Source organism: Schistocerca serialis, unplaced genomic scaffold, assembly GCF_023864345.2.
Source record: "Schistocerca serialis cubense isolate TAMUIC-IGC-003099 unplaced genomic scaffold, iqSchSeri2.2 HiC_scaffold_1196, whole genome shotgun sequence".
NCBI lineage: Eukaryota > Metazoa > Arthropoda > Insecta > Orthoptera > Acrididae > Schistocerca > Schistocerca serialis.
The window spans coordinates 1,022,501-1,032,500 of NW_026047399.1; the positions used below are offsets into that span (position 1 = coordinate 1,022,501).

Here is a 10,000-nt window from a genome sequence, read left to right on the forward strand (position 1 = left end):
TACCACCACCGCCATCGTGTATACGTCCCCTTCCGCCGCCTCCACCACTATCACTTGGTGTGCCCAATCCCACCCCCCTCCTTCCATCCCTCCCCTCCTCTCTATCCCTTCGCCCTCGCTCTTTGTCTCCCCATCTCCCGCCTCTTCCTCTCGTTCTGATCCTTTCCCCCCACTCCCCCAGCCTGTCACTGCAGCTCCGGCTAGGGTGGTGGCCCGTCGGGCCACTGCCCACGCCCAGCTCTCCCCATCGCCATCGCCATCACCGCCACCACCGTCATCATCGTCACCATCACCATCACTGCCACATTCGCCTGCACCGTCACAGTCACTATCTCCGGCGCCGACTGCTGCGTCCGTGCCGGGACCTGTCCCTTCCCACCACCTCCCCATCGTTCCCGTCCCTCCTGTCACCACCCGCCCATCTGCCGCTGTCAAACGCCCTAGTGGCGCCTCCACTTCCTCTGCTCCTAAAAAGGCTCCACCCCGCCCGCCATCCCCACCCCAAAATGCCATGGACGTCTCCCCACCAGGCCCCGCTCCCTCCACCTCCTCCTCCTCCTCCTCCTCCTCCCCACCCGGTCTCTACAAATATCTCCTGTCCCGTCCCGATCCTTCCTTCCTCGAGGCCCGGAATCTCTCCCTCCTCCTCCGCCAACATTTCCCTGGCGTCCCCATCTCTCTCCTTACTCCCAGACGGGATTCTGTTCTTATCTCCTCCCCCAGCCCAACTCTCCATACTGACATCCTCTCCCGCCTCCCCATCACCCGTTTTGGTCCTCACGCCTCCCTCACCCCTGCTCCCTCCCCATCTCCTACCCGCCAACCCCAACCCCCGCGTCGCCCGCCCACCCTCACCGCCGTGATCACTCGGCTTAGCCCGTCGATCACGGAGGAGGAGGTGCTGGCGGAGCTGAAGGCCCATCCCACCCTGGAGGTGCGGGCAGTCCGCCGCATTTTCAACGCGACCGGCCCCACCCGCCTTATGCGGGTTTTCTCTGAGGACGCCCCCTCCATTGACCGTCTCCTGAAGGAGGGTGCCCTCCTCTTCAATCAGCGGTTCAAAGTCGACCCCTCCCGTTCCCCCCCTCAATCCCTGCGCTGCCAGAGATGTCTGCGCTACAATGCACATCCAACAGCCGAGTGCCGCGAGGCCCCCACCTGCCCGCATTGTCGGCAAGCGCACTTCCTCCGGCAGTGCCCCAACCTCCAATCCCCTCCCTCCTGTAATACCTGCAGCCTCCCCCACCCCACCTACTCCCAAAAATGTAAAGCCCGACCTCCTCCTACCACTCCTGAACTCACCGTCCCTGTCCGTCCCCTGGACGCCCCCACCCCTCCTGGCAATTCCCTTCGTCCCCCCCCCACTGCTGAGGACATCATCAGGTTCCTCACCATTGTCCTCCAAAACGTCCATCCCTTTCAGCGCCCCCACACCTTACAACAGATCTCCCTCGCCGCCCGTTCCATATTCCACCTTAAAATGTACGCCACCTTTTCCAATAACCAGGCCCATTTCACCTTCTCCCGCCTTGACACCCTCGTCTAAGTCCTTCCAATGGCGCGACAGCATCGTATCCTTTTCAACAATATCCGCTCCCTTCCCGCCAACAAGAACCTCTTCCTGCACACCCTTGCTACCCACCGTGTGGATGCCTTCCTCCTTAATGAAACCTTCCTCCAACCCCACCACTCCATCCACACCTCCCCCTATCTCCTCCACCGCTCCGATAATCCCCTCCCAGTTGCGCGTGGCGGAGTTGCCATTGGCCACCACCGCCAGATCCCCGTTCGGCTCCAGCCTCTCCTTCCCGACCCCACCGAACACCTGATCCTTAGTCTCTTCTTCCCCGGCCTTACCATTACCTGTGCCACTATCTATGTCCGCCCCAGCGCCCCTCTTCCTTTCGACTTCCTCTCCCACATCGACCGTACCTTCTCCTCCTATGTGATCGCCGCCGACCTCAACATCCATAGTCGCTCCGCTGCCCAGTTACGGCGGTGGCATCGGTTCCTCTCCTCCCTTCAAGGCGACCTCATCCCCATCCCCCAGCACACCCGTCCCGAATCCAACTCCACTCCCGATGTTATCCTCTCCTCCCCCAACCTCCTTGGTCGCATTACGGTGGATGTCCTGGAGCCTCTTGGTAGCGACCATCTCCCTGTCCTCCTCACCGTGTCAGACGGCCGTCGCCCCCGCCCCGACCCTCGTCATGACCCTCCCCCTAAGTACATCCATGCCTATTCCCGTGCCAACTGGAATGCCTACCGGGATACCCTCTCCACTCAGGTCGATAGCCACCCTCTCGCCTACCGCCGTCCCGATGATGTCACCCATGCCGCCTCCTTTCTCCAGCAGACCTTGTCTGAGGCCGTGGAGGCCCACGTCCCTACTGTTGCCGTCCACCCCCACCGTCCTACCTTACCACCACAGGCCGTCCTCCTCCTCCGTGAATCCCGTCGTCTCTACCGTGCCTTCCTCCGCACGCGTGACCCGGACACCCTACGACGCCACCGGCAACTACAGCGACACATTCGAAATTTGCTCGCGGCCAAGAAACGCCGGGACTGGCGACAGACATGCACCCGTTTAACTGCTACCCTCCCTATAAACTCGTCCAAGTTCTGGACCGCCTTCCGTCGCCTTACCGGAACTAAACCCTCCCCCTACTATCCTCTTCTCCACGATGATCACCCCTTCCCTGACGCCCTTAGTAAGGCCAATCACTTTGCCTCCTACCTGTCCGATGTGTTTTCCATCCCTGATGATCCCCAGTTCGATTACTCCCTCTTCCCAGATATCCGCGATCGAACTGACCCCTCTGTCCCTCCCCTCGCTCCTGGTTTCCAGTACTTGGACAACATTCCACACACGGACCTTAATGCCCCCATCACCACACAGGATCTCATCGATACACTCCGCACCAAACGCAACACCGCTCCTGGTCACGATCGTGTTACCTACCGTCACCTTCGTGAAGCTCCTGTCTCTTTTCTCTCCACCCTGGCCAGGCTCTACACTGTAGTCCTGTCCACCGGTTACTACCCCGACCTGTGGAAAACCTCCCGTATCCTCATGTTCCTCAAACCTGGCAAACCGCCGTCCGCCGTCTCCTCCTACCGTCCCATCAGCCTTACCTCGGTCTTCAGCAAGGTCCTGGAATCTATCCTCACCCGCCGCATCCACCAGCATCTCCGCCAGCACCGCCTCCTCCCCGTTACCCAGTGTGGCTTTCGGCCGTCCTTCTCTTCCGACGATCTTCTCCTTCACCTCACTCATCTCCTTTCCGAACAGCTCAATTCCCGTCGCTCCGCAATCTTCCTCTCTCTTGACCTCGAACGCGCATATGACCGCGTATGGCATTCCGGTCTCCTCTTCAAGCTCCAAACCTTCGCCCTTCCCATTAACTACGTTCGTCTGATCGGTTCCTTTCTCTCCCGCCGTCCTTCCTATGTCACCATCCATAACACCGATTCCTACACCTTTTTCCCCTCCGCCGGTGTGCCCCAAGGCTCCGTCCTATCCCCCCTTCTGTACTTGTTGTACACGGCGGACATGCCGCCGCCGTCACCCCCTGTCCACCTTCTCCAGTTTGCCGATGACACCGCCTTCCTTGCCCTTGCCCCCACCCTGCGACGCTCCCAACGCCTTCTCCAATCCCATCTTGACCGGTTCACCGCTTGGTGCAACCAGTGGTTGCTCAAGGTCAATCCTTCCAAAACCCAGGCGATCATTGTAGGCAACACCACTCCCTCCTTCCGCCTCCTTGATTTCTATCTCACCGTTTATGGCCGTCCCATCGCTCTCACCCCCACCCTTAAGTACCTTGGCGTCACCCTCGACCGTCGCCTCTCCTGGACTCCCCATCTCCAGACAATCCAAGCCAAGGCACGTTCCCGACTCCGTCTCCTCAAGCTCCTTTCCGGCCGAACGTGGGGTTTGGACCCCTCCACCATCCTCCACACCTATAAGTCCCTCATCCGCCCTATCCTCTGTTACGCCCATCCAGCCTGGATCTCCGCCCCCCCTTCCTTTTATAAATCCCTCCAAATCCTTGAACGCCATGCTCTCCGCCTTGCCTATCGCATCCGTCTCCCTTCCCCCACGCGGATCCTGTATGACCTTATCCCCTTCCCCCACCTCCTCCTCTTCCTCGAAAGGCTACGAATCCTCTACACCTCCCGTAAACTCGATCCTCCTCACCCGCTCGTCTCCCCGATCCTCTCCCACCCCCGCCCGCTGCCGCGCCTGTACTCCCATGTCCCACCCGGTCTCCATCTCTCCACCCTCCTTACCCTCTCCCAAGGTGGTTTCCGCCAGCTCCCTCTCCCTGATGATGTCCTCGTCCCCTCCATCTACCCCTCCTATCAACTTTGACCCTGCCCCCCCTCCCTCCTGGTGTCCTTTCCCTGCGGCACCCTCCCTCCTTTCTCTTCCCTTCCCTTCTCTCTCCTTTTCCCCCATCCCCTCCCTCCACCCCTCTTCTTCCGGGCTTCCCCTCCCCCTTCCTCTCTCCCCCCTCTTTCCCCAGCCCGTGGCGTCCCTGCTCTCCCCTCTCGCTTTCCCTCTCCCCCTCCTCCTCCTCCTCCTCCTCCTCCTCTCTTGGCAGGTCCCCGGACTCGCACACGCATCGTGAACTTTCGCGCGCCGGAGATCTTCGCCCTCGGATTAGTGTCTGTGCCGTCGTGTCTGTGCCTCAGTGTTTTTCGCCGTCCACGCTCCTTCGTTCACGTGTGTTATCTACCTCGTCAGTGTTTGTGCCCAGTGCCGACGGTTTTTCTTGTTTGTTTCGTCAAGTGTGAACGGCTTCATGTTTTTTAACTATTGTATCTCCTGTTTTTTAACCCCCATTCTGTTACTTGTCTGTCTCCCTTTCTTTTTTCTTGTACTGCTTATGGCTGAAGAGCGGAGTACACTGTTCCGCTGCCAGCCCACCTTGTATGGGGTGTCCAAATTACAATAAAGGAAAAAAAAAAAAAAAGAGGTACGTCCAATATGCGACATTCCCGCTGTCCCTATACATGAGCTGCGAGCTGTACCAGTTACGAGCTAGAGACGCGATCGCGTTGCTCTCTGTACGAATGCCGATGCTGAGCGGTCAGCTAGGAGGCGCTCCATCCATGTCGGTACCGGTGAGCGTTGCACTCGCAGTCGCAAAAACGTACGGCAAGTATATTACTCGGAAGAGTCAATGACAGTCCACGCCCCCCTGCGTGGGAAGAGTCTTTCTAGGCCATGACCCACCGGAAGGGCGCAGCGTCCCCCACCCCAGACATGTGACGTCACACCATCGGTATTGACGACTAGACTGATTCCTTATAATCATTTGCCATACACCGGTGGAAGCTGCCGAGACGAGTAACTACATAGCGGGCTCGCCGTGTCACTAATGTACAGAGATACAACAGTTTCGACTGGAACCGGATTAAACGTATACACGGCGCTGATTAGTAATAGATAGAGCCATCAGAATACAGATAATGTATACAACTGTCCGTATACATGCTGAAAGACTCTGCTCACAATCACAACCACACGTCAGCCACACACCCTTATCACGCACTACTCTCTCCCTGTAACACGCACACAGACAATATGTAAGCACCAGCATGGAACAACACCCAGTGCATCCTCTCCGCCACATTAGACAATCCACACTGTCATAACCAGACTGGGAGGTCCACTCAGAAAACAGAATATCCCACCCACCCGACAACCACCATTGCTCAGCCAAGCCACCAACACCCACACATGTCCTACACAGGGGTGCACCCAACATCACAATACTGCCTCCTCTCACAGCACACAAACAATGGCAGGAATGAAAGACACAGGTCTGCCACAAGCATGGAATGAGAGCGCCGCCTGTCATGAGCCAAAGGTGCATCCTGACGTGGCAAATCAGATGATGCCGCAGGCATCCACTTACTATAATCACAATCAACAAACCGGCCGCCCCGCCCCCCCATTAAACCTTTCCTTACAACAATGTGTACCTTAACCTAACCTATGTCGTACCTTAACCTAACCTATGTCGTACCTTAACCTAACCTATGTCGTACCTTAACCTAACCTATGTCGTACCTTAACCTAACCTATGTCGTACCTTAACCTAACCTATGTCGTACCTTAACCTAACCTATGTCGTACCTTAACCTAACCTATGTCGTACCTTAACCTAACCTATGTCGTACCTTAACCTAACCTATGTCGTACCTTAACCTAACCTATGTCGTACCTTAACCTAACCTATGTCGTACCTTAACCTAACCTATGTCGTACCTTAACCTAACCTATGTCGTACCTTAACCTAACCTATGTCGTACCTTAACCTAACCTGTATTGCGCCTTAACCTAACCTGTATTGCGCCTTAACCTAACCTGTATTGCGCCTTAACCTAACCTGTATTGCGCCTTAACCTAACCTGTATTGCGCCTTAACCTAACCTGTATTGCGCCTTAACCTAACCTGTATTGCGCCTTAACCTAACCTGTATTGCGCCTTAACCTAACCTGTATTGCGCCTTAACCTAACCTGTATTGCGCCTTAACCTAACCTGTATTGCGCCTTAACCTAACCTGTATTGCGCCTTAACCTAACCTGTATTGCGCCTTAACCTAACCTGTATTGCGCCTTAACCTAACCTGTATTGCGCCTTAACCTAACCTGTATTGCGCCTTAACCTAACCTGTATTGCGCCTTAACCTAACCTGTATTGCGCCTTAACCTAACCTGTATTGCGCCTTAACCTAACCTGTATTGCGCCTTAACCTAACCTGTATTGCGCCTTAACCTAACCTGTATTGCGCCTTAACCTAACCTGTATTGCGCCTTAACCTAACCTGTATTGCGCCTTAACCTAACCTGTATTGCGCCTTAACCTAACCTGTATTGCGCCTTAACGTAACCTGTATTGCGCCTTAACGTAACCTATATTGCGCCTTAACGTAACCTATATTGCGCCTTAACGTAACCTATATTGCGCCTTAACGTAACCTATATTGCGCCTTAACGTAACCTATATTGCGCCTTAACGTAACCTATATTGCGCCTTAACGTAACCTATATTGCGCCTTAACGTAACCTATATTGCGCCTTAACGTAACCTATATTGCGCCGTAACGTAACCTATATTGCGCCTTAACGTAACCTATATTGCGCCTTAACGTAACCCACGTTGCGCCGTAACGTAACCCACGTTGTGCCGTAACCCGACACACGTTGGGCCTTAACCCGACACACGTTGGGCCTTAACCCGACACACGTTGGGCCTTAACCCGACACACGTTGGGCCTTAACCCGACACACGTTGGGCCTTAACCCGACACACGTTGGGCCTTAACCCGACACACGTTGGGCCTTAACCCGACACACGTTGGGCCTTAACCCGACACACGTTGGGCCTTAACCCGACACACGTTGGGCCTTAACCCGACACACGTTGGGCCTTAACCCGACACACGTTGGGCCTTAACCCGACACACGTTGGGCCTTAACCCGACACACGTTGGGCCTTAACCCGACACACGTTGGGCCTTAACCCGACACACGTTGGGCCTTAACCCGACACACGTTGGGCCTTAACCTGCTCTGTAATTGTCATACGACGCGTTAAATTAGTGTAGTGTTGCCTAACTGCAACCCCCGCAATATAGTTTGCTACTCGCACTGCCCGGTCCCCAGTGTATCGCTTCATGTTAAACACCTTGCAGCTATACACTAATGTGGATGGCAGCAGGACGTACATGCTCAATGCCCTTTGCAGTTGTTCATTGGCATTTGCAGTTGTTCATTGGCATTTGCAGTTGTTCATTGGCATTCGCATGGCGAAGCACTTAGCCTACGCTGTGGTACGGCCTGTGTCAACTGTCCGCTGATGTTGTACGTCCAAATCACACACTGTACTGCACATTGGTCCTCATGTACTGAATGATACATCGTGGTACATGTGACCGTACAACGACTGCGCCAACAACGGCGAACCATGCGGTCCAAATGTTGTGCACTCAGCTACGTGTCGTCGCCCTATAAGAGCTGGATTGCAGTGTGGTATGCCCTGGATGGCGATCAGCATGAGCCGTCTGTTGATGTAGTGGCGCGTGTTGTCAGACGTAGTCGTCTCTTCTCACACACCGTGATAGCATGGTGCACTGCGTTCCACATCTGCGACATGCGACAGAGGCCGGTTGACAGTCGTTCGCGCAATGGACATCGCATACGTACGGGGGCCACCTTCCACGTGTTCGCGAAGCGTGCACATGTTGTTGCGTGTATGTGGGCAGACATAGTGTGTCGTGACACCTGACACAGGCATGCAACAATCGTTGAATTTGCAAATGGCGATGGACGCCTACGTTTGCTGGTGACGTTACGCAAATGAACAACTGGTAAACCGTTGTGGTGCGGTTGTTCTCGCTAGAGGTGAATCAGTGATGGCGACGATCGGTTGAGCTACCAACCGGTTGTTCCAGCGATACCCACCATGCCCACGAACGTGAATGGCATCTGGGTGTGAAGCGATACGCGGCGGTGGCTGGGTGGGACCGTCCCCGGCCGGTGAGGGGGGGCCTCCCGGCGTGCTGGCCGCGCGGTGCGTGGGCGCACGCGCTACAGCCGGCTGGTGGGGGCGGCCAGTGGCAGGCGCGCCGGCCGACGGAGGCGGCAGGCGGCGCAGCTGCGCGCCGGCGCACCCTGCACGCGGCGCCGTGCGGCCAAAGTAGGTCCTCGCGGGCCCGGTGCGAAGCGCGGTGGACATCTGCAGTGTGCTGGTCCGATTGAGGACTGTGTGCGCTGAGGATGCGCCGCCGCCCGGCGCTCGGCGCCGCGACGCCGTCTGCTGCTCGGTCGCCTCTGCGGTTCTCGCAGGTGGTTTGTATCGCAGCTGTGCGGACGTGTTGGCGCGTGCGCTGTGCTGGGAGAGTTCGCTTCGGCACCCAAGTGGGGCTTTTGTCCTTCTGTGGCGCTGGCGTTGGAGCTGCCGGTCACCGTAGGTGGCGCGTGTTGTCTCCCGCCGGCAATGCCACGACAGCACGCTCCCGGGCCTCTGTCGGCAGCGGCAAGCTCAGTTGGGAGCACGGGTGGTCGCACCTAAAGCGTCTACTCGCCAAACTCCGGGCGATTGCGCCTCTCTCGAACCCGACCAAGTACTTAGGACGGCGCTGCGCGCCGCCGGGACCTGAGAGGGTTTCGAGGTGTATGGTGCAGGGGAGCTCAGCCTCCTCCTGTTTGCAGGATAATTGAGCGGACGCTTGCGTGTTCACGCGGGCCCCCGGGACACACTCCCGGGCGGCCGGCTGCTCAGCTCTAGTTGACGCAGCTCCCTGGTTGATCCTGCCAGTAGTCATATGCTTGTCTCAAAGATTAAGCCATGCATGTCTCAGTACAAGCCGCATTAAGGTGAAACCGCGAATGGCTCATTAAATCAGTTATGGTTCCTTAGATCGTACCCACGTTACTTGGATAACTGTGGTAATTCTAGAGCTAATACATGCAAACAGAGTCCCGACCAGAGATGGAAGGGACGCTTTTATTAGATCAAAACCAATCGGTCGGCTCGTCCGGTCCGTTTGCCTTGGTGACTCTGAATAACTTTGGGCTGATCGCACGGTCCTCGTACCGGCGACGCATCTTTCAAATGTCTGCCTTATCAACTGTCGATGGTAGGTTCTGCGCCTACCATGGTTGTAACGGGTAACGGGGAATCAGGGTTCGATTCCGGAGAGGGAGCCTGAGAAACGGCTACCACATCCAAGGAAGGCAGCAGGCGCGCAAATTACCCACTCCCGGCACGGGGAGGTAGTGACGAAAAATAACGATACGGGACTCATCCGAGGCCCCGTAATCGGAATGAGTACACTTTAAATCCTTTAACGAGTATCTATTGGAGGGCAAGTCTGGTGCCAGCAGCCGCGGTAATTCCAGCTCCAATAGCGTATATTAAAGTTGTTGCGGTTAAAAAGCTCGTAGTTGGATTTGTGTCCCACGCTGTTGGTTCACCGCCC

At 56.4% G+C, this 10,000-nt stretch overlaps 1 non-coding gene across 1 annotated transcript in view; it reads left to right on the plus strand.

Moving 5' to 3' along the window:
- The first annotated feature begins 9,316 nt into the window (after positions 1 to 9,316).
- The window catches only part of LOC126434978 (small subunit ribosomal RNA), a 1,910-nt gene continuing 1,226 nt past the window's right edge, over positions 9,317 to 10,000 (plus strand). Inside the window, exon 1 of the ribosomal RNA XR_007579635.1 lies at positions 9,317 to 10,000. This exon is cut by the window's right edge and continues 1,226 nt beyond it. This is a non-coding gene — a ribosomal RNA (small subunit ribosomal RNA).